We start from the raw sequence: 27,257 nt of genomic DNA, 5'->3' as shown, positions 1-27,257 counted from the left end.
TAATAGTAAACTGTTTATTTGTACTGTACTTTTCAAAATAAATATGAATTCAATTAAAATTATAGATTAAACTGAATACTGTGAAAGAAATTAACAATAATTCTGATCAACTTTTTCACTAATGTAATAAAAAAGTTTAAATGTGTATCATAATTGTTTATTGTGACCTTGTAATCTGGGACCAACCTAAATAGTAAAACTGTAGGTTGTAAATTAGAAAAAATATTTCAAACTCAAAATGAAAGAGTTATTTTGAGTTTGAAAAATTTTTTGTATGCTATGCATGTATGTATGTATATATGTATGTATGGCTTTGTTGGAAATTAGAAAAAATATTACTTTTTAAAAACAACAAATAGCAATAAAAATTCTTTTCAGGTTTCTAATTATGCCATTGAAGAATTTTTACATGCAAATTATTAGATATATTGAACATCATTGCTATAGAAATTACAATTTTTGCAATAGTAATTTAAGGGTTAAAGGTTAATAATAATATTTAAAATCAATTTTTAAAAATTTAAGAATAATTATCTTTTTTTTTTTGGCAAAATATTTTTGATTTTCACTACTTGATTTAAAACTTACTGGAATTTCGAATATTTTTAAAAATAAAAGGATAAAGGATAATGTTACATATTTTTGTATAGATAATTAATGGGTGCTGAACCACCTTCATATTTAACTCTCAAATATAAATATCACTATTTCTGAATAAATCTATGTTTAATTATGTTGTTGGAAATCATTATTCAAAATAACTGGATCTCAATGCAGCATCTTGTTTGTATTATTTTCATAAAAATAAATTGTCAACATCACATTTAAAAATATCTTTATTACAAGTAGTTTTCAACTATAAACTATCATTAAAATCTAGTATTATGTTATTTATTTTTGACAATATGCTAAATTTATTATACTTTGAAAACTGCATGCAAATTTCTAATATTTCAATTTTTTATTAAAAAGTGTTTACAAATAAATAGTTACTAGTTGCATAAATAACAATAATAATCTATGCTCTTAACTTGTTTTGAAAGTACAATGCTCTAATATGAAGTAAACTACATATTTAACAGAAATTTGACTAGACTTTCTAATTTATTTTATAAATTAAATGCTTTGTGATGTATTATTTATAGATAAATTTGATATAAAACAAAAAAAATTATATTTTATGTATTTTGTACTTCTGTAGATTGAAAATACATTCTGTAGGTATAAATTTTCTCAAATTGAACAGAATTTAAAACCATCTCTTCATTCATTGATTTTTACAATTTTATTTTGTCTTAAGAAAAATAAAATTTATGAAGTTAAAATAAAAGACATAATTTTAGGAACTTGCAAATTTTATAAAGTTTTATTAGAATAAATTATATCATATTTTGACAAGATATATTTTCAGATGTATGAAAAATTTTCTTATTGACTAACTAAACTTTAAAAATTTTAAAAAGAAAATATAAATAAAGTTAATTTTACTTTTTATTACACTTCATAATAAGTTTCATAAATTCAACATTTCTTTATTCATTGTTGTTATTAATGTATCATTTTTGACAGGATTACATTCTAAAATTATTAAATTAAATTTGAATATAAACATTTTCATCTATCTGACTATATAAAATTCAAACAATCCTAACAACTTACACAGTAGTTACTTATATATATTCTATGCTAACATTTTAATAAATCTAAACTTGAAAACAGATTTTCCCTTTTGAATAAAATTTATATTAACAATAAAAACAAATATTTATTGTCATATCTAGAAAAAAGCTGAAAACTATATAAAAGTATAGTATATTCAAATCAGTTGAAAACTACTTGTAATAATAAATACTGAAAAAAAAAGTATAAAATTTCAGGAAATTTTTCATTAACTTGCTGACTTAGATTTTAAACAACTTTAAATTTTAAAATTCAATTTTCCAAAATTATTTATAATGTGATTAAAACACCAGATTCAATAACAATGTTATTAAAATCTGATGTATGCACAAATAATCCCACAATGTTATGCTGTTTATGTACATCATCACAGTTTTTATTTGAATGATGTGGTATTTATATTCAATGAATGTTTAACTGTATTTTAGTAGGATGTTGTTGAGAAGCAGTTTGAAAACATAGGCTATTTTGCAATAATATTACTTACCAAGTGCAGTTTATAACCATATGCAGTGTAATATAGTTGATGAATCTACAGAAAAATAAGTGAAAACCAAAATGATGATTGAATAGAATTATTATTACAGAAAATGGCTAAGAATACACAATTCATCAAATAATATACAGAAATCTTTAACATTTGGAAAAAAGTGCATCTTTATGCAGTATCACACTGGTCACATTTAAATCAGTTTTTAAGTAGTGTTTCTTAAAATTACAGCTTGAATTTCAACCTAATTAGAAAGCAACTATTATGATACATACTACAGTGTACATACAACTTTTTAAAAAATAAATTTGTGTATGATATTATTTTCCATAAATCTTTAATCAAATGATTATTTGTGATATAATTTTTAAGAAGAATTCAATCTAAAAAAGTTTTATAATGATAATCACATAGTTTTTTTAAATAATGCATAATGGAAGAGTTGTAATATTTGTTCAGTAATAATATCCTTATCTTTATGTGAACTGTTAACTAAATTTTCTTATTTTTTTGTTCAAAATGATAAGGAACTCAAAATTTTATTATTTTTCACAATATGATAAAAATTTGAATGTTATGTAGGTAAAACCAATTTAAATACCAGTGTAAGAAAGATATTTTAAAATGAAGATTTAATTTATTTTTACAAATTAAAAAGATTCATTAAATCAAAAGATTGTAGAAATTGATGCTATTGAGTTTGAAACCACTTAATTAATGGAGTTAATTCACATTTGTTACCTTTGAATGGTATGCCATTATTTCATATCTGATGCAGATTACTTCTAAGTTCCCATCTGTTACAAAAGCATGGCAATAACAATTAAGATGTAGAATCATGGCAAAAAGAAGATCTCCTCAAATAATAATATTGAAGTTCTACATATGAATGGAAATTTCACATTTAGATAATTTTCTTTAATTTTAAAAAGCATCTTTATTATTTTGTGAAATTATAGTCATGTATAAAATTGAATAAATTTTTAAATGAAATATTTTTCATTTTTAGAAATAAAAATACGTGTAGCCTTATATTTAATTTAATATTTCTTTAAAGAAAAATATAAATTCATTAATAATTTTTCATAAATATTCTTTGCTTGACTAAGAATCAATTTCAAATGCAAATTATATTGTCAATATAATTAATATTAAATACAATAAATAAATGTAAATCACTTATAAATTAATACATATATTAAACAACAAATGATTTATGTTGTTCATTTAAACTACAATAAAATCAAATAAAATGAAAATTAATTTAAATTAACACTAATTTAAATTACTAATGTAAAACACAAAATATGAAGTAATTATACTAAAATTAAACAGATTTCTTAAATTATTTAATTTCTTCTACTTAGGCATAACATTTCAAGATTTATGATGTAATCTTATATATTAATTATTTTAATTTATATATTTACAACATTTTATAATTTGAAAAGTATAATTCTTAATTCTATTAAAAACATAGAATAATTGTTTTTTTATTAAAATGCAATAAATTACACATATATCTGTTTCATTATCAGCAGGAAAATATGTAAAATTAAAAAAAAAATTGTTAAATATTAGGATGTGAATTATAATTGGATACCTTCTTTATACAAACAAAGTGATTACAAGAAAACATTTAAAATAAATAAACTACTAAACAATATCTTATAACAAAAAGTTCATCTAGTCAATGTTTATATAATTTAATAAAAACAGATTATTTCAAGCTTACATTTTTCTTAGTATTTTTGAAAGAATAACACAGTATTTATTATGTTAATATAGCATTTAAAAACACAATCTTAAATATAGCTTTGTATATTACATTGATTCAAAAAGATGAAATAAAATTAATATTACTTGAAAGTTCATCTAAAATATAAAAATCTTTCCAAAATGGATTATTAAAACTAAATGATGAGATTTTATATCCAAAATTGATTCTGAGGCAATTGTTAATTTGCATTGATAAAGATTATTTACAAAAGATCCTCAGTTTTTTTTAAATGATCAGGTCATTTTAAGAAAAAGTTTATACCAAACTTCCATAAAATATTAAATGGGATATCAAAATCCCCAGTGCAAACTCTTGTAATAGTGTATTTTAAAATGTTCATTACAAATATCAACTAAAATCATATTGATAATTTTCATGAAATATGAAACTTAAACAACAATCATAATTTAACACATTTGTGCATTAGTGTATCATAAAATTAAAAGTTAATATATATTCTGTATATATATATATTATTATTATCAATTTACTTAATCTTAAAATGAGCAATGATTTAATTTTAACATAATATTACTACAAACATTAAGAAAAGAATTAACATATATTATTAATACACACAAAATTATAATTCACCAGTGATCAGAATTAAAATCAGTTTTATTTTGTTTTAAATAACTTACTACATGTGACTAATATGCAAATAAAATGCTTAGGATTGCAACTATTTACTGTATGCTAATGGAAATATTTATTATTATGCTTATGTTTTTAAATTATCACACAATATTTTTTTAATATTAAATTAATATCAAATATTTGATATTTTAAAATAAAATAATGTAAATTAGTAATCAATCTCTTCCTATTACATGTATATAACTAATCGAAAAAAAAATCATGTTATCAAATCAATTATTATTTATTTTTATGTTTATCACCTAAATTCAAGTAAAATTATGGGAAATGAGAACATTCTCATTTAAATGCTTGTGTAATTATATGCAAAGGATTTGTGTAATCTGTATTGTCAAATAATTCAACAGAAGAATGAGACACTAGTTGTTAATATTTGAATTGGATTGTTTAAGGTGTCATGTAAATTCAAGAATTTCATCTAAGAAAAATTTGAACACAACACAAATTCATAGAAACATCAAGAACTTTTTGCACTAGAATAATTCTCAATTCTTGCACTTGAATATTTCAATCTTTAGTAGGAATCACTGGGTTTACTTCAAATCAACATTTTTTATCTATATAAACTGATTTTATATACATATAAGAAATGTAAAGGTGTGATATTTATCTGGTGTAATTCAAAAGATGAAAAATACTAAAACACATTCAAAACAGAAAATAATTTATTAAAGTGTGATTAAAGTTTAAAATATGTAATAAAGTAAGACCTCTGTAACTATTTTTAAGATAGAGGATGATTCGGAAGAGACCTTACAACTTTGAAAGCATACAGAATTTTAAAATTGGACTCAGATTTGATTGTTGTTGCTACAGATTAATGCTTCAATCAAGTTTTACCTCAAACAAACGGTCATTTGATATGAGCAACATTGGATGGAATATCTGCCATATCACCAAATTCAATTTCTTGCTGAACTGAAAGCAGTGTATCTGTTATCACTTCAATATGTACAATAGTGATTCAAATTCTGAGCTTAGCAAGATTTGCAGACAGGAGTGAAATAAACACAAAATCATTAATAAAACCCAGGGAAAAACTGAAAATGTGCTATATCTGGGAAATGAGACAGAATGCTATTGACCGTACTCAATCAACCCAACATTTATGAAAGAAATCCCAAACAGCTATATAGTAGTGAAATGGTGCACAGTCTTGCTCAAGTTGCATGAATCTTCATTTCATTGAAATGAGAAAATTTTCTACCATATCTAGATAAATGATACTGTTGATGGTTTCATCATGAAAACAGAAGAGGCTATAGATGAACTATGCTAAGAGCATTCATTTTGGACTATCACAAACATGCTTCACCCCAAATCCTGCAGTTGTCAATGTCCACTTTCCCTCAGATGAAATGTTGACTCATCACAGAAGTTAAGGTTGTCCAACAATGTCTTACCTTCCTCTATCTGATACATTTCTGCACAACATGAGATAAACTTGATGTGCTTTGCTATAATGCCTTAATCAATTCTGTGTTTTCTGATGAAGATGCTATATGCTTTCAAAGTTGTAAAGTCCCATTTGAATCCCCCTGTATAAGGATATATAGTGATTTGAAAATTTTATGAACACCTTTTTTTGTTTATATTAATTCTAAAACTTATTTTTGTCCGAGACCTAAATTTTCAACATAATTGTCAATGTATCACCTCTACTAATGCTCTGCTTTTAGCAGGTAAAGTTCTGTACAATTACACTCTCCATTTATCCCTATAGTAGACAAGAGTTTTAAATGATGGAATGAATTATCAATAAATCATCTGAACATTGGTTTTCCTCTGGGCTATGGAGTTGTTTAAAAATCTACTGACTTTGACTCTGAAACCCTAGTTTTCCTCCTGTTCTTTTCTCAATCCTTTTCACATAAATCTATCTTTCTATCACCACCCCTTATAGCATTCCATCTCAAAATTCATATCTCTTTCAATTTACTGTTCTCTGTCTGTCTGTCTGTTTTTTTCCATTCATTCATTACTAATCTTACAGTCCATGTACCATTCTCCATAACTACCTTCCAAAGGCCTCATTCTTTCTTCTCTCTCTCTGAAAGTCTATACCATCAATCCTTGAAAGAACACATTCCAAATCTAGCATTTTGCTATCTTCTCTCTCAACTCTAAATCTAGTGGTCCACACAAAATTCTTATCATTCAAGACTTGTTTAGCCATTCCTATCCCAATTCTTATAACATCAGACTTCATTTACAACATAGTAAAATCTGTATACCCAAGTAAACTGGAATTTCATTATACTGAGTATTTTTCCATTTTGGCAAGTTTCCATTTTAAACAGGTTTTAGTATCTTTTTTTTGTGTTTAAACTCTACAGACAAAATGTCACTTGATTACATTTATTTTTATAGTAAAATTTTATAACTAAAAATATTAGAAATAAAATGCTTGAACTTAAAAATTGAATACTATTTTATATTATTTTAAATTAAATCTTATATACAAATGAGTAATTTTTGATTGTGAAGTTAAGTTTCACTTAAAACTCTAGATTATGCAAGCTTTTTAAAAAAATATTCTATAAATATTGACGATGATGATTTTATGAAAACATACCTAATTCATATTCGTCCTTGGAATCATCACATGTAAAAATGAACTTACCAACTGTTCCATACAAAACCAAAACGTCAACACAAATTTTAAACATAAAATTGCAGTTTATCAAAATAATGTATCTGGGAATTGAATTTAAATTGATTATTTTTATTGTAAAAATAGAATTAGGAACAACATTGAATACAAATTTTGAATGCAGTAGTTATCAGGGTATTAGGAAATGTGATGAAAATTGTCAAAATACCTCATTGAATTTTATATGGCAAGATGACTTCTTCTGCTAACAGTTCATTCCAAAGCTCATTAACATGGTATTTATGTGCAAGATGAAGTTCAAATATCTCTGAATGTTGGATATCCGTTGGTGGAAGATGGTCCTGAGTCTGAAAGGCTACTATAGTGCATAACATTTATTGAAGAACAATGCAGTAATAAAAAAGTTGATTTTAAAAAGTGAATTATAATCAGAAAATGTAATTTAATAATAAAATTTTGTTTTCCAATGCTATATATACATATACACTTATATTGAAGCAGAATTATTTTTTTATTGATAAATACCAAAATAAAGATTTCCTATGGCATTTGAAATATTAGAACTATTCATGTAAACTATGCTAATTTTATAGTTTATCTTTTCATAATAATAATTATAATTTTTCAAAGTCAAAATATGAGAATGAACCAGCACCCAAGAATTTTGTTTTTTGTTAAACTTGATAATTATGACATTTTTATGTAAATGGTAGTATAATAATTAATAAAGAATGCTAATGTATTTTAAATATCTTAAACTAAAAATTTTTAAAACATTATTCAATAATTAATTTTAAAATAAAAAAAAACCAATTAAAAGAATTCTTCATAAATCAGAACTTTTTCAAATTAACAGATATAAATTATTTTATTGTATTCTAGTCCAATGAAATTTAAATATGGAAAAATTAGAAATGTTGACAGGAAATAGCTATTAGTAAAAATATAGTTGAATTATTTTCATTAGAAAATTTTTAAAATATTATATAAAATATGAGTTTTAGAGAATTATCAAAAAGCTTTTAAAAAGTTTTCTATATTTTTATCTAATCACATCTGTGATTTGAACTTCTATACTGGTTTAGTATTTATTATACAAATCCTATGCAAAGCTAAAAATTTAAATCCTTACTTGACTATTCGTTGAAAGAAAAAAATTAAAGAATATTTGGAATGGTAACAGTATAATGGGTATGATCAGAGAATATTAGTGATTATTGAGAGATTTTATTTGGTAGAAAATTAAAAACAGGAGTAATTATTTACTTCATTCATGCTTAGTTGGTCCAGTGATTTATAATATTCCATATCTATAAAACAAGATCACAATGGAATAATCATTATTAAGAAAACACTGTTTTCTCTAACTTCTACAATTATAAATATTTAAAAAACTACAAAAATAGATAAACATAATAAATGTGTTAATAAATTGATCATCACTGAAGTAGGAAAAAAATTATAATGATTTTATTTTCCTAATAAAATAGAATTACAAAGAGAAAAGTTTTAGTATTTTAATAAGAAAAATCATGAAAAACAAACATGTAATAATAGAAAACAGCAGCAAAAATATAACTTTATTCAATCTAATAGTAAACTGTTTATTTGTACTGTACTTTTCAAAATAAATATGAATTCAATTAAAATTATAGATTAAACTGAATACTGTGAAAGAAATTAACAATAATTCTGATCAACTTTTTCACTAATGTAATAAAAAAGTTTAAATGTGTATCATAATTGTTTATTGTGACCTTGTAATCTGGGACCAACCTAAATAGTAAAACTGTAGGTTGTAAATTAGAAAAAATATTTCAAACTCAAAATGAAAGAGTTATTTTGAGTTTGAAAAATTTTTTGTATGCTATGCATGTATGTATGTATATATGTATGTATGGCTTTGTTGGAAATTAGAAAAAATATTACTTTTTAAAAACAACAAATAGCAATAAAAATTCTTTTCAGGTTTCTAATTATGCCATTGAAGAATTTTTACATGCAAATTATTAGATATATTGAACATCATTGCTATAGAAATTACAATTTTTGCAATAGTAATTTAAGGGTTAAAGGTTAATAATAATATTTAAAATCAATTTTTAAAAATTTAAGAATAATTATCTTTTTTTTTTTGGCAAAATATTTTTGATTTTCACTACTTGATTTAAAACTTACTGGAATTTCGAATATTTTTAAAAATAAAAGGATAAAGGATAATGTTACATATTTTTGTATAGATAATTAATGGGTGCTGAACCACCTTCATATTTAACTCTCAAATATAAATATCACTATTTCTGAATAAATCTATGTTTAATTATGTTGTTGGAAATCATTATTCAAAATAACTGGATCTCAATGCAGCATCTTGTTTGTATTATTTTCATAAAAATAAATTGTCAACATCACATTTAAAAATATCTTTATTACAAGTAGTTTTCAACTATAAACTATCATTAAAATCTAGTATTATGTTATTTATTTTTGACAATATGCTAAATTTATTATACTTTGAAAACTGCATGCAAATTTCTAATATTTCAATTTTTTATTAAAAAGTGTTTACAAATAAATAGTTACTAGTTGCATAAATAACAATAATAATCTATGCTCTTAACTTGTTTTGAAAGTACAATGCTCTAATATGAAGTAAACTACATATTTAACAGAAATTTGACTAGACTTTCTAATTTATTTTATAAATTAAATGCTTTGTGATGTATTATTTATAGATAAATTTGATATAAAACAAAAAAAATTATATTTTATGTATTTTGTACTTCTGTAGATTGAAAATACATTCTGTAGGTATAAATTTTCTCAAATTGAACAGAATTTAAAACCATCTCTTCATTCATTGATTTTTACAATTTTATTTTGTCTTAAGAAAAATAAAATTTATGAAGTTAAAATAAAAGACATAATTTTAGGAACTTGCAAATTTTATAAAGTTTTATTAGAATAAATTATATCATATTTTGACAAGATATATTTTCAGATGTATGAAAAATTTTCTTATTGACTAACTAAACTTTAAAAATTTTAAAAAGAAAATATAAATAAAGTTAATTTTACTTTTTATTACACTTCATAATAAGTTTCATAAATTCAACATTTCTTTATTCATTGTTGTTATTAATGTATCATTTTTGACAGGATTACATTCTAAAATTATTAAATTAAATTTGAATATAAACATTTTCATCTATCTGACTATATAAAATTCAAACAATCCTAACAACTTACACAGTAGTTACTTATATATATTCTATGCTAACATTTTAATAAATCTAAACTTGAAAACAGATTTTCCCTTTTGAATAAAATTTATATTAACAATAAAAACAAATATTTATTGTCATATCTAGAAAAAAGCTGAAAACTATATAAAAGTATAGTATATTCAAATCAGTTGAAAACTACTTGTAATAATAAATACTGAAAAAAAAAGTATAAAATTTCAGGAAATTTTTCATTAACTTGCTGACTTAGATTTTAAACAACTTTAAATTTTAAAATTCAATTTTCCAAAATTATTTATAATGTGATTAAAACACCAGATTCAATAACAATGTTATTAAAATCTGATGTATGCACAAATAATCCCACAATGTTATGCTGTTTATGTACATCATCACAGTTTTTATTTGAATGATGTGGTATTTATATTCAATGAATGTTTAACTGTATTTTAGTAGGATGTTGTTGAGAAGCAGTTTGAAAACATAGGCTATTTTGCAATAATATTACTTACCAAGTGCAGTTTATAACCATATGCAGTGTAATATAGTTGATGAATCTACAGAAAAATAAGTGAAAACCAAAATGATGATTGAATAGAATTATTATTACAGAAAATGGCTAAGAATACACAATTCATCAAATAATATACAGAAATCTTTAACATTTGGAAAAAAGTGCATCTTTATGCAGTATCACACTGGTCACATTTAAATCAGTTTTTAAGTAGTGTTTCTTAAAATTACAGCTTGAATTTCAACCTAATTAGAAAGAAACTATTATGATACATACTACAGTGTACTGTACATACAACTTTTTAAAAAAATAAATTTGTGTATGATATTATTTTCCATAAATCTTTAATCAAATGATTATTTGTGATATAATTTTTAAGAAGAATTCAATCTAAAAAAGTTTTATAATGATAATCACATAGTTTTTTTAAATAATGCATAATGGAAGAGTTGTAATATTTGTTCAGTAATAATATCCTTATCTTTATGTGAACTGTTAACTAAATTTTCTTATTTTTTTGTTCAAAATGATAAGGAACTCAAAATTTTATTATTTTTCACAATATGATAAAAATTTGAATGTTATGTAGGTAAAACCAATTTAAATACCAGTGTAAGAAAGATATTTTAAAATGAAGATTTAATTTATTTTTACAAATTAAAAAGATTCATTAAATCAAAAGATTGTAGAAATTGATGCTATTGAGTTTGAAACCACTTAATTAATGGAGTTAATTCACATTTGTTACCTTTGAATGGTATGCCATTATTTCATATCTGATGCAGATTACTTCTAAGTTCCCATCTGTTACAAAAGCATGGCAATAACAATTAAGATGTAGAATCATGGCAAAAAGAAGATCTCCTCAAATAATAATATTGAAGTTCTACATATGAATGGAAATTTCACATTTAGATAATTTTCTTTAATTTTAAAAAGCATCTTTATTATTTTGTGAAATTATAGTCATGTATAAAATTGAATAAATTTTTAAATGAAATATTTTTCATTTTTAGAAATAAAAATACGTGTAGCCTTATATTTAATTTAATATTTCTTTAAAGAAAAATATAAATTCATTAATAATTTTTCATAAATATTCTTTGCTTGACTAAGAATCAATTTCAAATGCAAATTATATTGTCAATATAATTAATATTAAATACAATAAATAAATGTAAATCACTTATAAATTAATACATATATTAAACAACAAATGATTTATGTTGTTCATTTAAACTACAATAAAATCAAATAAAATGAAAATTAATTTAAATTAACACTAATTTAAATTACTAATGTAAAACACAAAATATGAAGTAATTATACTAAAATTAAACAGATTTCTTAAATTATTTAATTTCTTCTACTTAGGCATAACATTTCAAGATTTATGATGTAATCTTATATATTAATTATTTTAATTTATATATTTACAACATTTTATAATTTGAAAAGTATAATTCTTAATTCTATTAAAAACATAGAATAATTGTTTTTTTATTAAAATGCAATAAATTACACATATATCTGTTTCATTATCAGCAGGAAAATATGTAAAATTAAAAAAAAAATTGTTAAATATTAGGATGTGAATTATAATTGGATACCTTCTTTATACAAACAAAGTGATTACAAGAAAACATTTAAAATAAATAAACTACTAAAAAATATCTTATAACAAAAAGTTCATCTAGTCAATGTTTATATAATTTAATAAAAACAGATTATTTCAAGCTTACATTTTTCTTAGTATTTTTGAAAGAATAACACAGTATTTATTATGTTAATATAGCATTTAAAAACACAATCTTAAATATAGCTTTGTATATTACATTGATTCAAAAAGATGAAATAAAATTAATATTACTTGAAAGTTCATCTAAAATATAAAAATCTTTCCAAAATGGATTATTAAAACTAAATGATGAGATTTTATATCCAAAATTGATTCTGAGGCAATTGTTAATTTGCATTGATAAAGATTATTTACAAAAGATCCTCAGTTTTTTTTAAATGATCAGGTCATTTTAAGAAAAAGTTTATACCAAACTTCCATAAAATATTAAATGGGATATCAAAATCCCCAGTGCAAACTCTTGTAATAGTGTATTTTAAAATGTTCATTACAAATATCAACTAAAATCATATTGATAATTTTCATGAAATATGAAACTTAAACAACAATCATAATTTAACACATTTGTGCATTAGTGTATCATAAAATTAAAAGTTAATATATATTCTGTATATATATATATTATTATTATCAATTTACTTAATCTTAAAATGAGCAATGATTTAATTTTAACATAATATTACTACAAACATTAAGAAAAGAATTAACATATATTATTAATACACACAAAATTATAATTCACCAGTGATCAGAATTAAAATCAGTTTTATTTTGTTTTAAATAACTTACTACATGTGACTAATATGCAAATAAAATGCTTAGGATTGCAACTATTTACTGTATGCTAATGGAAATATTTATTATTATGCTTATGTTTTTAAATTATCACACAATATTTTTTTAATATTAAATTAATATCAAATATTTGATATTTTAAAATAAAATAATGTAAATTAGTAATCAATCTCTTCCTATTACATGTATATAACTAATCGAAAAAAAAATCATGTTATCAAATCAATTATTATTTATTTTTATGTTTATCACCTAAATTCAAGTAAAATTATGGGAAATGAGAACATTCTCATTTAAATGCTTGTGTAATTATATGCAAAGGATTTGTGTAATCTGTATTGTCAAATAATTCAACAGAAGAATGAGACACTAGTTGTTAATATTTGAATTGGATTGTTTAAGGTGTCATGTAAATTCAAGAATTTCATCTAAGAAAAATTTGAACACAACACAAATTCATAGAAACATCAAGAACTTTTTGCACTAGAATAATTCTCAATTCTTGCACTTGAATATTTCAATCTTTAGTAGGAATCACTGGGTTTACTTCAAATCAACATTTTTTATCTATATAAACTGATTTTATATACATATAAGAAATGTAAAGGTGTGATATTTATCTGGTGTAATTCAAAAGATGAAAAATACTAAAACACATTCAAAACAGAAAATAATTTATTAAAGTGTGATTAAAGTTTAAAATATGTAATAAAGTAAGACCTCTGTAACTATTTTTAAGATAGAGGATGATTCGGAAGAGACCTTACAACTTTGAAAGCATACAGAATTTTAAAATTGGACTCAGATTTGATTGTTGTTGCTACAGATTAATGCTTCAATCAAGTTTTACCTCAAACAAACGGTCATTTGATATGAGCAACATTGGATGGAATATCTGCCATATCACCAAATTCAATTTCTTGCTGAACTGAAAGCAGTGTATCTGTTATCACTTCAATATGTACAATAGTGATTCAAATTCTGAGCTTAGCAAGATTTGCAGACAGGAGTGAAATAAACACAAAATCATTAATAAAACCCAGGGAAAAACTGAAAATGTGCTATATCTGGGAAATGAGACAGAATGCTATTGACCGTACTCAATCAACCCAACATTTATGAAAGAAATCCCAAACAGCTATATAGTAGTGAAATGGTGCACAGTCTTGCTCAAGTTGCATGAATCTTCATTTCATTGAAATGAGAAAATTTTCTACCATATCTAGATAAATGATACTGTTGATGGTTTCATCATGAAAACAGAAGAGGCTATAGATGAACTATGCTAAGAGCATTCATTTTGGACTATCACAAACATGCTTCACCCCAAATCCTGCAGTTGTCAATGTCCACTTTCCCTCAGATGAAATGTTGACTCATCACAGAAGTTAAGGTTGTCCAACAATGTCTTACCTTCCTCTATCTGATACATTTCTGCACAACATGAGATAAACTTGATGTGCTTTGCTATAATGCCTTAATCAATTCTGTGTTTTCTGATGAAGATGCTATATGCTTTCAAAGTTGTAAAGTCCCATTTGAATCCCCCTGTATAAGGATATATAGTGATTTGAAAATTTTATGAACACCTTTTTTTGTTTATATTAATTCTAAAACTTATTTTTGTCCGAGACCTAAATTTTCAACATAATTGTCAATGTATCACCTCTACTAATGCTCTGCTTTTAGCAGGTAAAGTTCTGTACAATTACACTCTCCATTTATCCCTATAGTAGACAAGAGTTTTAAATGATGGAATGAATTATCAATAAATCATCTGAACATTGGTTTTCCTCTGGGCTATGGAGTTGTTTAAAAATCTACTGACTTTGACTCTGAAACCCTAGTTTTCCTCCTGTTCTTTTCTCAATCCTTTTCACATAAATCTATCTTTCTATCACCACCCCTTATAGCATTCCATCTCAAAATTCATATCTCTTTCAATTTACTGTTCTCTGTCTGTCTGTCTGTTTTTTTCCATTCATTCATTACTAATCTTACAGTCCATGTACCATTCTCCATAACTACCTTCCAAAGGCCTCATTCTTTCTTCTCTCTCTCTGAAAGTCTATACCATCAATCCTTGAAAGAACACATTCCAAATCTAGCATTTTGCTATCTTCTCTCTCAACTCTAAATCTAGTGGTCCACACAAAATTCTTATCATTCAAGACTTGTTTAGCCATTCCTATCCCAATTCTTATAACATCAGACTTCATTTACAACATAGTAAAATCTGTATACCCAAGTAAACTGGAATTTCATTATACTGAGTATTTTTCCATTTTGGCAAGTTTCCATTTTAAACAGGTTTTAGTATCTTTTTTTTTGTGTTTAAACTCTACAGACAAAATGTCACTTGATTACATTTATTTTTATAGTAAAATCATTTTTAAATACATAAAAAAATTACTACTATTAGAGTTTAATCTAAAATGATTCCAAGTAATGATGAAAGTATTTCAATGCAAGAGTTGAAAACTATCCGATTCTATAAAGTTCTAGTTTTCCTGAGAACTTGTGCTAGGTATTTGGATATTTCTCAGATGTGATCCTTATGACCTCACACAACAGCAAACAAACCAATTTAATACAAGAACTAGTGTCTTGCTCAGTCATCAGATATAGCTGCACCACAGTAAGACAGAGATCAAGTTACTCTACGATCAGACTTCTCAAAGAATTTTTATACTCTTAACTTCAATTTCTATAATTACTAGCAATGCTAATCAATTTGTACTCAAATACTTGGTTCTTGAAAGTTCTCAATTCTGAATGATTAGATTCTACATGGACTAATATTAACAAAGGCAGTGTCCATATGACCTTTGTCAGGTGACTTTTGTTTCTCTGATAAGGTTCAAAATCATTCTTGGATTAAAGTTTGTCATACTATGTGGTGACTGTTGTACCTGGAGGAAAATTTTATTCATTTCTACAAGTGGAATCTTAATTTTCTGCTTTATTCAGGTTATATTCTTTGCATCTAAAAATCCTCTACCATTTTTGTACTAGACAGGTATTTCTGTCTAAGCAGGTTTCCATTTCAGACAATTTTACTTTACTGTCTAAATATGAATAGGATCATCATCATCAAATCATACATGCTTGGATGTAGTGGACAAAAAGTAATACTAATGGGTCAATGTTGTATTCAATAGCAATATTATTTTTTTTGAAAAAAAAAAAGTTGTGAGAAAGTAACATGCTCTCTCATATTTTAGTTCACAAGGCACTTTAAATTTATTTTGTACATTTATATTAGTATTTTATCATCTTAATATAATGCATATAGTTATTTTATAAACAGTTGAATTAATAAAGCAACATCTTTCAATTAAAATTGCAGATGGTATCTGTACAATTTTAAAAAATATAGAAGAAACCAAGTTGTATTCAATTCTGTCACATTCAAACACCAGGAACATTTAAATTTTTTTAATTATTGGCTTATCAGTAGTGAATATTTTTAACTATTTTACATATTTTTGCAAAGGCATAGCCTCTAATAAAAGGTCATCTCTGTAAAGAAAAAATGTATTGTTCCTAGTGTTTGAATATGTTTGGAAATGAAGACAACTTAGTTTCTTTATATATTTTTAAAAAAGCAAAATCCATTATAGGTAGTTGCAAAATAACTTGATTATGTAACATTCTCACACAGGATAAGTTTGTTTGATTTGGAAAAAATATTGAATTTAGTAATTATGACAACTTCACTAGGAATTTCATTTCATTAGTTTCCAGCATTAACTAGTCTAGGGATTATATTATACATGCAGAGCATTACACAGTAACAATTTACATATCTTAAATACATATATTTTATTTATTTTACTTTTTTAAAATGTATCATCTTTTACAAGAGTCAGTTTACAATTTTAATGAAGATTTTTTTTACTTTCAACTTATATGCAGGTGGAATAACATAGTATCTATCATTAGAAATGCCTAATATATAAATGCCAACTTGGAAAAAAAAATTATAGTTATATGGCAGCAGTTCAGAGTCAAATTTTAAAATTGCAATCAATCATCACAATCAAATTTCTACAATATGGATTTTAACAACTTCAGCTATATTTCAAACCAAAAAAACTTCAGTTCTATATGAGAATGTTATGTAATCCAAGTTATCTGCATGTACCTACAACAGATTTTGATTTACTAATTCGCTGTTTCTAAACCAAACAGCTGTATTATGTGAAGATAGAATATTAATATAAAACTAAAATAATAAACAAAGTGCTTCATAATAAAATTATAAGAAATTACTTTTCAAAACTTTTCAGCATTTTTTTTTTGAAAAAAATATATTACCAGTATATACAGTACAATATACAACATTAATCAATTAGCTTTATTATTACCCATTATACCAGGGCAATATGATTTGACATTAATTAATTTAAACTTATCCAGCTTAATCTATTTGTCTATTCTATTATCTGCCCTCATCTCTATTTCATTATTATTCCAAGCAGATGACTTTTATTTTCATAAATACCCTTTGTACACACTTGCTAATTTTTTAAAATTATGTTGCATAATCTCTCTTTGATCTATCAGCAGCAAACTTAAAATAACCTAATTTATTTATAATTTGTAAATAGTTTTTGAATGAATTTAAACTTGACTATGAATGTCCTGAATTTTGATATATTTTTTTGTTTAGTCTTCAATAAGCAAGCATCTCTAATTATGAACCAGAAGGCTCAAAGTGAAATCTATCATGTTTTCTATTGGAGAGTTAACTGTACTGAAGAGAAATTCATAAATTTGAGAAACTGAAAACTAATCAGTTGTATTAAAGCAAAGACTAATCTGCCACCACTTTTAATTTATATACCATTCCTTTCCAATTATCATAAAATTTCTTTCACAGATATTAAAGAGTATTTGAACAACTTTGTCTTATATCTTCCTACTGGTTCCTATTCAAAATCAGAATCAGTTCTATTTATTCTCATTACTATTCTTTAGTTTATGTAGATTTCATTAAATGACCCTTTGAAAGCAAAATTGATAATGTAGATGAAAGTTACTTATAAAAACTGACTTATACTACTATTGTTTTAAACTGTTCAATCTCTCTCCTTCCATCCTATTCATTTATTTTTAATTCTTAGAAAATTTCTCCAATTCATTCTATTAAAAACATTTTTCAATCTATAAACCAAGAAATTTCATGTATCTTCTTACTAAGTCTAAACATACTTATGTTTTCTTTTTAACATTTTACAAAATTTTGGAATATCAATTCCAGCCTTGCATTTCATCTCAAATTGTTTTTCAATTTTGTAATCAAACAGTAATATCCTTTTCCATCTATTCTAAAAATATTATTACATTGTATTAGCATCCTATAACTTTTTACTCTAAAATATAATTCCTTTATACATTATTTTCATTTATGACTAATTTTTTTCAGCCAATTAACACTCCTCAACCTATCAAAGCATGTGGTTATATGTTACACATCTTTTGAACTTAACTGTTGTTCTTTGAGCCATGCTGTTTTTCCATCTGACCTTAGTTCCAAATTCAGCTTTCAGGATTATTAAAATTTTTCATTTTCTCTAACAAACTCTAATCCATGGTTTTCTTTATTTTAATTATTTCTTGACCTACATATTCTTTATGAAAAAAGTCTTACTGTCTCTCTGAATTTCATTTCTTTCTTAGTATTTTGGTTGGTTCAATCTAAAATTTCAAGTTACATGAAAACAACAACTTGTCCTTTCAATTTGTTTAACATTTCATTTCAAATATTTCTTTATTTTCAATTTATCAGCATTCCTCTGGCAGGCAAGTTTCCCAATGCTTACTGATTTAAATGTTTTTATACTGAACTTTCTCTCTGCTACAATCAAGTTTTGATCTGTATCTATGCTGGTTTCAGAACAGGCACGTCTCTTTTCTACTATTTTCTAAAATTTTCACATTAAATTAAGCTGCATTCTCATTTCATCACCAGGTACCCTCTATATATACATTATCCTCACCTTTTATGAATCATGTTTTCTTTATAAGTTTTTGTACACAAATAAGCATATCCTATGTTTGATTTTTCTTTTCAGGTTCATATTTTCCAACAATCTTGTCTCCACTTTCTTTATTGACTACTCCATTCATAACATTCAAATAACAAAAAGTAAAGATATTAATAGGGATAGCTAAGATATGTATATTTTTCTCTCCCATTTCCATATTTGTAAATTTGCATGTAGACTTTTATCAAAACATCTTTTGGCTTTGTTTTCAATCTAAGCATCGTTAAGTATACACTTATTGATCATTAGATTATCACACTGTTTTTTAATTTTTTTTCTAAAAATATTTCCACTCCACTCTTTTTCTTTGCGTTAATATAGCATTCATTAATCAACACTTTGTCTGTTCTATTGAGTTCAAACATTCAAAAACAGAAAACCTGATAAGAAAATTGAAAAAAATTAATAAGTTTTCAAAGATAACAGTTTAATGCCAATAAATTAGATACAGAGTGGTTATAATTAAATTTGCCCTACTCAGGCCTGTATAGAGTCCGTTCTTGTTGACGTATTTTGATGAAACTTGGTATATACGTTATATGGATCATGGGGAAAAGGAAAATGCAAAAAAATAATTAATTCAAATTTCTACCACTAGGTTAAAAAATGGTGCATGAAGAACAAGAAAGACAAAATGGAAACATGTGAAAGGTTTTTATTCATGACACTTGTTCAATGTGTAATCCATTTGCGTCATCAAATGTTCAAAGCACCTTACAGCATGTTCAACAGTATCTCAATAAGTTTCTTGTGAAATTGCAGCAATACAGTGTGTTATGATTGCTTTCAATTCAGGCAGAGTCTGTATGGTAGTGGGGATATCTGAAAGATCGTGTCTATAGAGGAGACATAAGAACTCTGCCTGAATTGAAAGCAGTTCGTTTGGCTTTAATAATCAAGTTTATGAAGAAAAACTTCATACTTGTTTGTATCCTTGTCCAATTTGCACAACCTGGCGTTACGCAGTTATTGAAGCTACTGGGCATGGTTAAAAGTTAAGAAGCATAAGCACACTTATTCCAGATATTAAAAGTTCTGACAAGTAAAAGAATTTTCAGAGTCCTGCCACAAATAAGCTACATATTGATTATTGACCATTTGTGACATGCCATAATGAGAAAAAAATTAAAAAGACTAATAAGTAGGTTTAAAATTAATAAATACAAATGTATTCTGACAGGTTGAGTTATTTATACTTTCTACTTGAAAAATTTCCTCAACTTTAACTCAAAATAAGAAAAAAAAATGAATTTTTAAGAAATTTGCAGGATTTCCTGGGATGAGAAGAATTTCCCAGGTTCCTGTTGGAGAAACCCTAGTATTTACATTTCTGAATGAATTTCATGTTAGTGTTGATGCCATAATGAACATTTCTTTTAATTTCTCCTTCTATAATGAGATATTTTATTAACACTATTTATGATTTAAATTATATCCACAGAATTTAGGATGAATTAAATATTTCATAACTTATCCAATACTTTGAAAAACTATTGTTTTTTCACCTAATAAGAAGTCTTAGTGGTTTAACGAGGTGAATTACTGAAGCTAAATTTCAAGGATAACCAGTTTTTGGAAAAAACTGTCTAATGATTATCTTTGTCAGATTCTTTGGATCTATTAAAGTTGATTCCAAATAAAATAATTAAAGTGGAAATTTTTTATATTTTGTTTTACTTCAATATTTCAAAATAAATTTTGATATTTATTTCATATTTTTAAAATTTTATAAATATTTTATAAATAGTTCATTATTAAAGTATTTATTAGCTACAGGAATCTTTCATATTTCAAACTAAAACGAGAAGACTAGGCCTATTCCCTTCATTGAACTTAAGGATATTATAATATTGTAATATGAATCTATCTGTTCTGATCCACACATTACTATATAAATTGTCATTTATATAATTTGTGAAAAAAATTCTTTATATATATATGTAAGTTTATTCTAAAACTTTTTAAAATAATTTTTGTTGCTTTAATTATATAAAAATTTGTTTTTAGTACACTATTAATGAGTTTGCACAAAAGAGCTTATTTTATAAAATTTTCAAATACTAGAACAGCAAACATTACAAATGACATTTGCATGTCAATCTGGTATCATTACATTTATATTATTATAAATACATTAAAGTAATTTAACCTGAAATGTAGAAAGTTAAAAAAACAAACAGTGTTACCTAAATAACAAATCATCAATTAAACAATTTACTATAAATATATGTATGCAAAGAACAAAGATGGAAAATCATTAAGTATGATTATTTTAAGAGAATTCTGTTTTAAAAATTGATTTGTTAGATCCATAATATATTATTTCAAAAGATCTTCAATTATGAAATTTAAATCTAAAAATATTGATACATTCAGCTTTGATGACTGAATATTTTATAACATTTAATACTATAATTCATGTTTCTTGAATTAATTGACATTGTATTGTGAACAATAAAAATGTAAAATATACATTTGTTGTAACAATATTTTTTTTGTTGTATTATAACACACAAATTTAAACCTGTTAGTTTGAGTTATACATAAGAAAGATGAAAAAACTTAAATTATCCATCATATTTCAATGACAAACATACAATATATTTATTCTTGTAAGAGAAATACAAAAGTCATAGTGATTGTAACATTAGCATTAAGTCTAGCTATACAGTTTTTCATACACTGTTTATATGCAAATTTAGTAATTACTATGATATTAGTATTGAACACTTTCCAGTAACAATAATTTCCCATTATAACGTAAGAAGAATGGCAATTGGTTTTATTCATACATTTCTTCATCATATTTTCTTAAACTTTATATTTCTATAATGAATTGTTTTTATCATCATCTTCAAATACACATTTGCATTATAGGACTATATGAAAAATGATCATTTATGATAAACATAAGTTCTATTTACATTANTCTATCTGTTCTGATCCACACATTACTATATAAATTGTCATTTATATAATTTGTGAAAAAAATTCTTTATATATATATGTAAGTTTATTCTAAAACTTTTTAAAATAATTTTTGTTGCTTTAATTATATAAAAATTTGTTTTTAGTACACTATTAATGAGTTTGCACAAAAGAGCTTATTTTATAAAATTTTCAAATACTAGAACAGCAAACATTACAAATGACATTTGCATGTCAATCTGGTATCATTACATTTATATTATTATAAATACATTAAAGTAATTTAACCTGAAATGTAGAAAGTTAAAAAAACAAACAGTGTTACCTAAATAACAAATCATCAATTAAACAATTTACTATAAATATATGTATGCAAAGAACAAAGATGGAAAATCATTAAGTATGATTATTTTAAGAGAATTCTGTTTTAAAAATTGATTTGTTAGATCCATAATATATTATTTCAAAAGATCTTCAATTATGAAATTTAAATCTAAAAATATTGATACATTCAGCTTTGATGACTGAATATTTTATAACATTTAATACTATAATTCATGTTTCTTGAATTAATTGACATTGTATTGTGAACAATAAAAATGTAAAATATACATTTGTTGTAACAATATTTTTTTTGTTGTATTATAACACACAAATTTAAACCTGTTAGTTTGAGTTATACATAAGAAAGATGAAAAAACTTAAATTATCCATCATATTTCAATGACAAACATACAATATATTTATTCTTGTAAGAGAAATACAAAAGTCATAGTGATTGTAACATTAGCATTAAGTCTAGCTATACAGTTTTTCATACACTGTTTATATGCAAATTTAGTAATTACTATGATATTAGTATTGAACACTTTCCAGTAACAATAATTTCCCATTATAACGTAAGAAGAATGGCAATTGGTTTTATTCATACATTTCTTCATCATATTTTCTTAAACTTTATATTTCTATAATGAATTGTTTTTATCATCATCTTCAAATACACATTTGCATTATAGGACTATATGAAAAATGATCATTTATGATAAACATAAGTTCTATTTACATTATTTCTTTCATATTAGAACTCCACAATTAAATATTAAAAAGATTTTAGTTACAACTAAATTATTACTTCTCAAAAATTACAATGTTTTCTAGTTGAGGTAAGAATTACATAATACAAAGTTTTTTTTTCTAATATTTCTTTTACATATTAAAACTAGAGTGAAAAGTTAAAACATTTTTTATATATAATAAAAGGTTACATTTTCTTTTAATTACTTATTGTTTCTGGCAAATGCCTTTAATCTTTGGATTTATTTTTATATTTTGCTGAAATACATAAAAATTAACTAACTGAAAAAGAAAGACTTCTATTTTAATAATGATGATGTACTGTACACATTACCTTTTACCATTAATGGCAAATGTTAAAAATTTCTAATAAGCAGTATGATTTTATAATAATAATAATAAAAAACAATTTAACATTTAACTAAATTAATTTACACTAATTAAAAAACTCGTACTTAGATGAAATTATTGCTACTATTTGTAATGACTTTTTGATGACAAAAATATAAATGCAATACAAATCAAGAATAACAACACAATGTAAAATTATAATGATAAATTTGATTTTATGTTACGAGATTTTCAAGTAACTATTTCTTAATAAAAAATAATAGCATATATGCAAATAGATCATTTTACAGTTTGTTTTCATCATTTTATTATAAATTAATATTGATTTATGTTTTAATTTTTGTATTATTATATGAAAAACATAATTGTTATAAATAAAAATTGCTTTTACAGATTTTAAATTTTCAAACTTAACAAGATATTTTAGTTTTAATTAAAAATTGTTACATTTATCACCAAAATACAAATGCTGTAAAAATACTAAATTAACAAACTTGATTCCAGCAGTACAAAATACAATTAATACAATATACTGTACATCATCAAATATTATTAATAAAAACAGAAGATTAATATATACAGTAAATGTTTACTCATTAAACTTGCTAGATCAAAGTTTAATTAATCAGTAAAAAAATCTTGCCTTTGACTAAATGAGTTTAATGCCCAATTTTCTTAAATTATTCTGCGACTGTAAATTTCCTATTATCAAGCCATTTAATCAAGAATCTGTTTACAGACTAAAAAACTGTACACAATTTATGACACTTCATTGTGAAACTGAAAAACAAGTGCATGAAATGATGAAAATGAAATGTTTATGTAAACACTTCATTTTCATCATGAAATGTTTATGTAAATGAAATGTTTATGTAAACACTTCATTTTCATCATTTCATGTACAGAATACATGTATACTGTACTGTTCTGAATATGTATACAAACAGATTTCATATCGAAAAACTAATGTAATCCTTTATAGTTTGCTTTATTTTGTGTTTGCATATATCATTTCATTATGTATCTGAGGCATTGATATACTTGAGACAGTATGATATTTGCTATTTATATTCACATCTACATAATAAACTAAATTTAATGTTATCACAGTAAATACTTGTTCAAAATTTCATGTTTTTTTCAATTACTGTAGTATTTCATTTAAGTAACTTTTGTTAATTAAAAAAAAATTTTTTCATTCAAAAGTTTTCATCATCAATCTACTGCACATACACAATACTTATTTCTGATAATTTGAACATTAAAATAAATGAAATTGCTATTTTACATGATTCTTGATATTAAGTTTTTCAGATAAAATAATTATGTATCTGAAAAATGAAATAAAAATTATTGAATTACTGTAGTATTTCATTTAAGTAACTTTTGTTAATTAAAAAAAAATTTTTTCATTCAAAAGTTTTCATCATCAATCTACTGCACATACACAATACTTATTTCTGATAATTTGAACATTAAAATAAATGAAATTGCTATTTTACATGATTCTTGATATTAAGTTTTTCAGATAAAATAATTATGTATCTGAAAAATGAAATAAAAATTATTGAATACATATTAAGTTAAATAATTCTTAAAAAAATATTGACAAAAATCTGCTTTTTTTATTCAATTTATTTTAATTCAAGAATTTTATAATGCTTGAATTAAACATTCGGTTTTCTTTGTTTCCAAACATTAAAATAATAATTTTATCAGTTCAAGATGCTACAATTATTTCTTTCTGTATAAATATTGTTTAATACAATCTCCAATCAAAGTTTATATAAACACTTTTGAAATAACTATTAACTTTAGTTGTCTGCAGGGCAGAAAGGAGATATATATTTTTTTAACCTGAACTATTATTAATATTAATTAATGAATACAGTTTACCATATTTATATTGAATACGAGTAACAAAGAGAATAAATTTCTATGAAAATACCAAGATATTTCTTTAGTATAATAATACACATATCAACCTTAATATTTCCTCTGCTATTTCTTCTGATACTCAAAATTTAGTAAGCATTTAAAACACTAAGCAAACAAAATATTGTTATCATGTAATTAATATAATATAATAATGCTTATTTGATAAATGTACCTTAATAAATAGTAAGCACTAATATAAAATAAAAAGTTCCACTTAGATTACACAAAACAATAAAAATACTTCATACAAATATTTTAAAAAGAAATATAAATGATATTTTAAAACTTCTTATCATGATAATTAAAATATATAATGTTTATTTCAGATTGAAACTTTTTAGCTTTCTATTTAAGAAAGATCTTGCTATCAAAGAAAAAAATATATCCTGATGTTAATAATTAAAAAAGTTAAAGATTTATTCATTTTATCATACTTTTAAATTAACATGACAAACTATAAATTAAGAAGGCTGACACTAATTTCATATATTTTTATTGATAGGAATGATCTTGAAATATTTAAAATGGGTGATAAAATTCAAATTTGTCACATATATATAGTAATACCCTGACTTACGCGAACCCGGAGTTATGCGATTTTCAAATCTCGTCGATTCGTCTTTTGTTTGAGTGCCACGCAACTCTCGATTACTCACTCCCCCCACACTATTGTTTGGCTTACATGTTCGGACGTGTCGTGCGGAATCGATATATAGCTACAATTTATTTTGTGTTATTTATTTCTGTGTGTTATATCTACGGAGACTCGAGAAACTCTACTATGTCATCCAAACAAAGTAGAACTGATTCTTCTGCATCAGACAAGAAAAGAAAAACTTTATCTTTGGGATGTAAATTTAACATTATTAAAGACTTCGATACAAAAATGAAAATTTGTGAATTGGCAAAGAAGTTTGATCTACCGGAATCGACGGTCAGAACAATTATAAAAGGTAAAGAAAAAATTCTCGAAGCTGTGAAAAATGCTCAATCTTTAAATTCAAGCATCATTCGTAAACGTCACAGTATTATCGCTGAGATGGAAACAATGTTAAAATTATGGCGTGATAATCAAGTAAATGTGAAAAATTGTATAATAATATAATTTGTTATAGGCTACACATGTATTATCTAAGATTTTATTAATCATTTTTTTCTAAATTATATTTTTCTTTAGTCTTCGGCCCCAATTAAAAATTATTTGTATGTATTTATATGCGAAATTATACCCCGACTTACACAAATTCGACTTACGTGGTTATCACTCGTTCCCACCTATCGCGTAAGTTCGGGGTATTACTGTATATGAACATTATCTCCAATATCTGAGTAATATGAAAAGAGAACTTCCAAACCCCTATAAAATTATTTCAAAAAAGAAATGCCATAGTATATATACAATATTTCATTTAACAACCAAATGATATAGTACAGCAGGTGTTATTTTATAATTAGAGATAAAGTAGCTAAATATAAAGTTTAACTTATTTCAAATCTTA

General features: G+C 24.0%; 1 protein-coding gene across 4 annotated transcripts in view; it reads right to left on the bottom strand.

The window, feature by feature from the left end:
- Window positions 1-27,257, bottom strand: part of LOC111631013 (death effector domain-containing protein-like) — a 65,697-nt gene that overhangs the window by 31,278 nt on the left and 7,162 nt on the right. For 2 of the 4 annotated variants that reach the window (XM_023375203.1, XM_023375204.1), the window contains exons 1-2: window positions 2,912-3,116; window positions 2,168-2,212 (exon numbers count right to left, since the gene is read on the bottom strand). The exons of the other annotated variants lie outside the window; for them this stretch is intronic. The gene's annotated coding sequence lies outside the window, so the exon portion shown is untranslated. Of the gene's footprint in view, window positions 1-2,167; window positions 2,213-2,911; window positions 3,117-27,257 lie in introns of those variants that run through there. 4 annotated transcript variants of the gene reach the window in all.

Source organism: Centruroides sculpturatus, unplaced genomic scaffold (assembly GCF_000671375.1).
Source record: "Centruroides sculpturatus isolate CEXI.00-Female unplaced genomic scaffold, Cexi_2.0 scaffold682, whole genome shotgun sequence".
Taxonomy (NCBI): domain Eukaryota; kingdom Metazoa; phylum Arthropoda; class Arachnida; order Scorpiones; family Buthidae; genus Centruroides; species Centruroides sculpturatus.
This window is presented reverse-complemented; position numbering and strand designations above follow the sequence as displayed.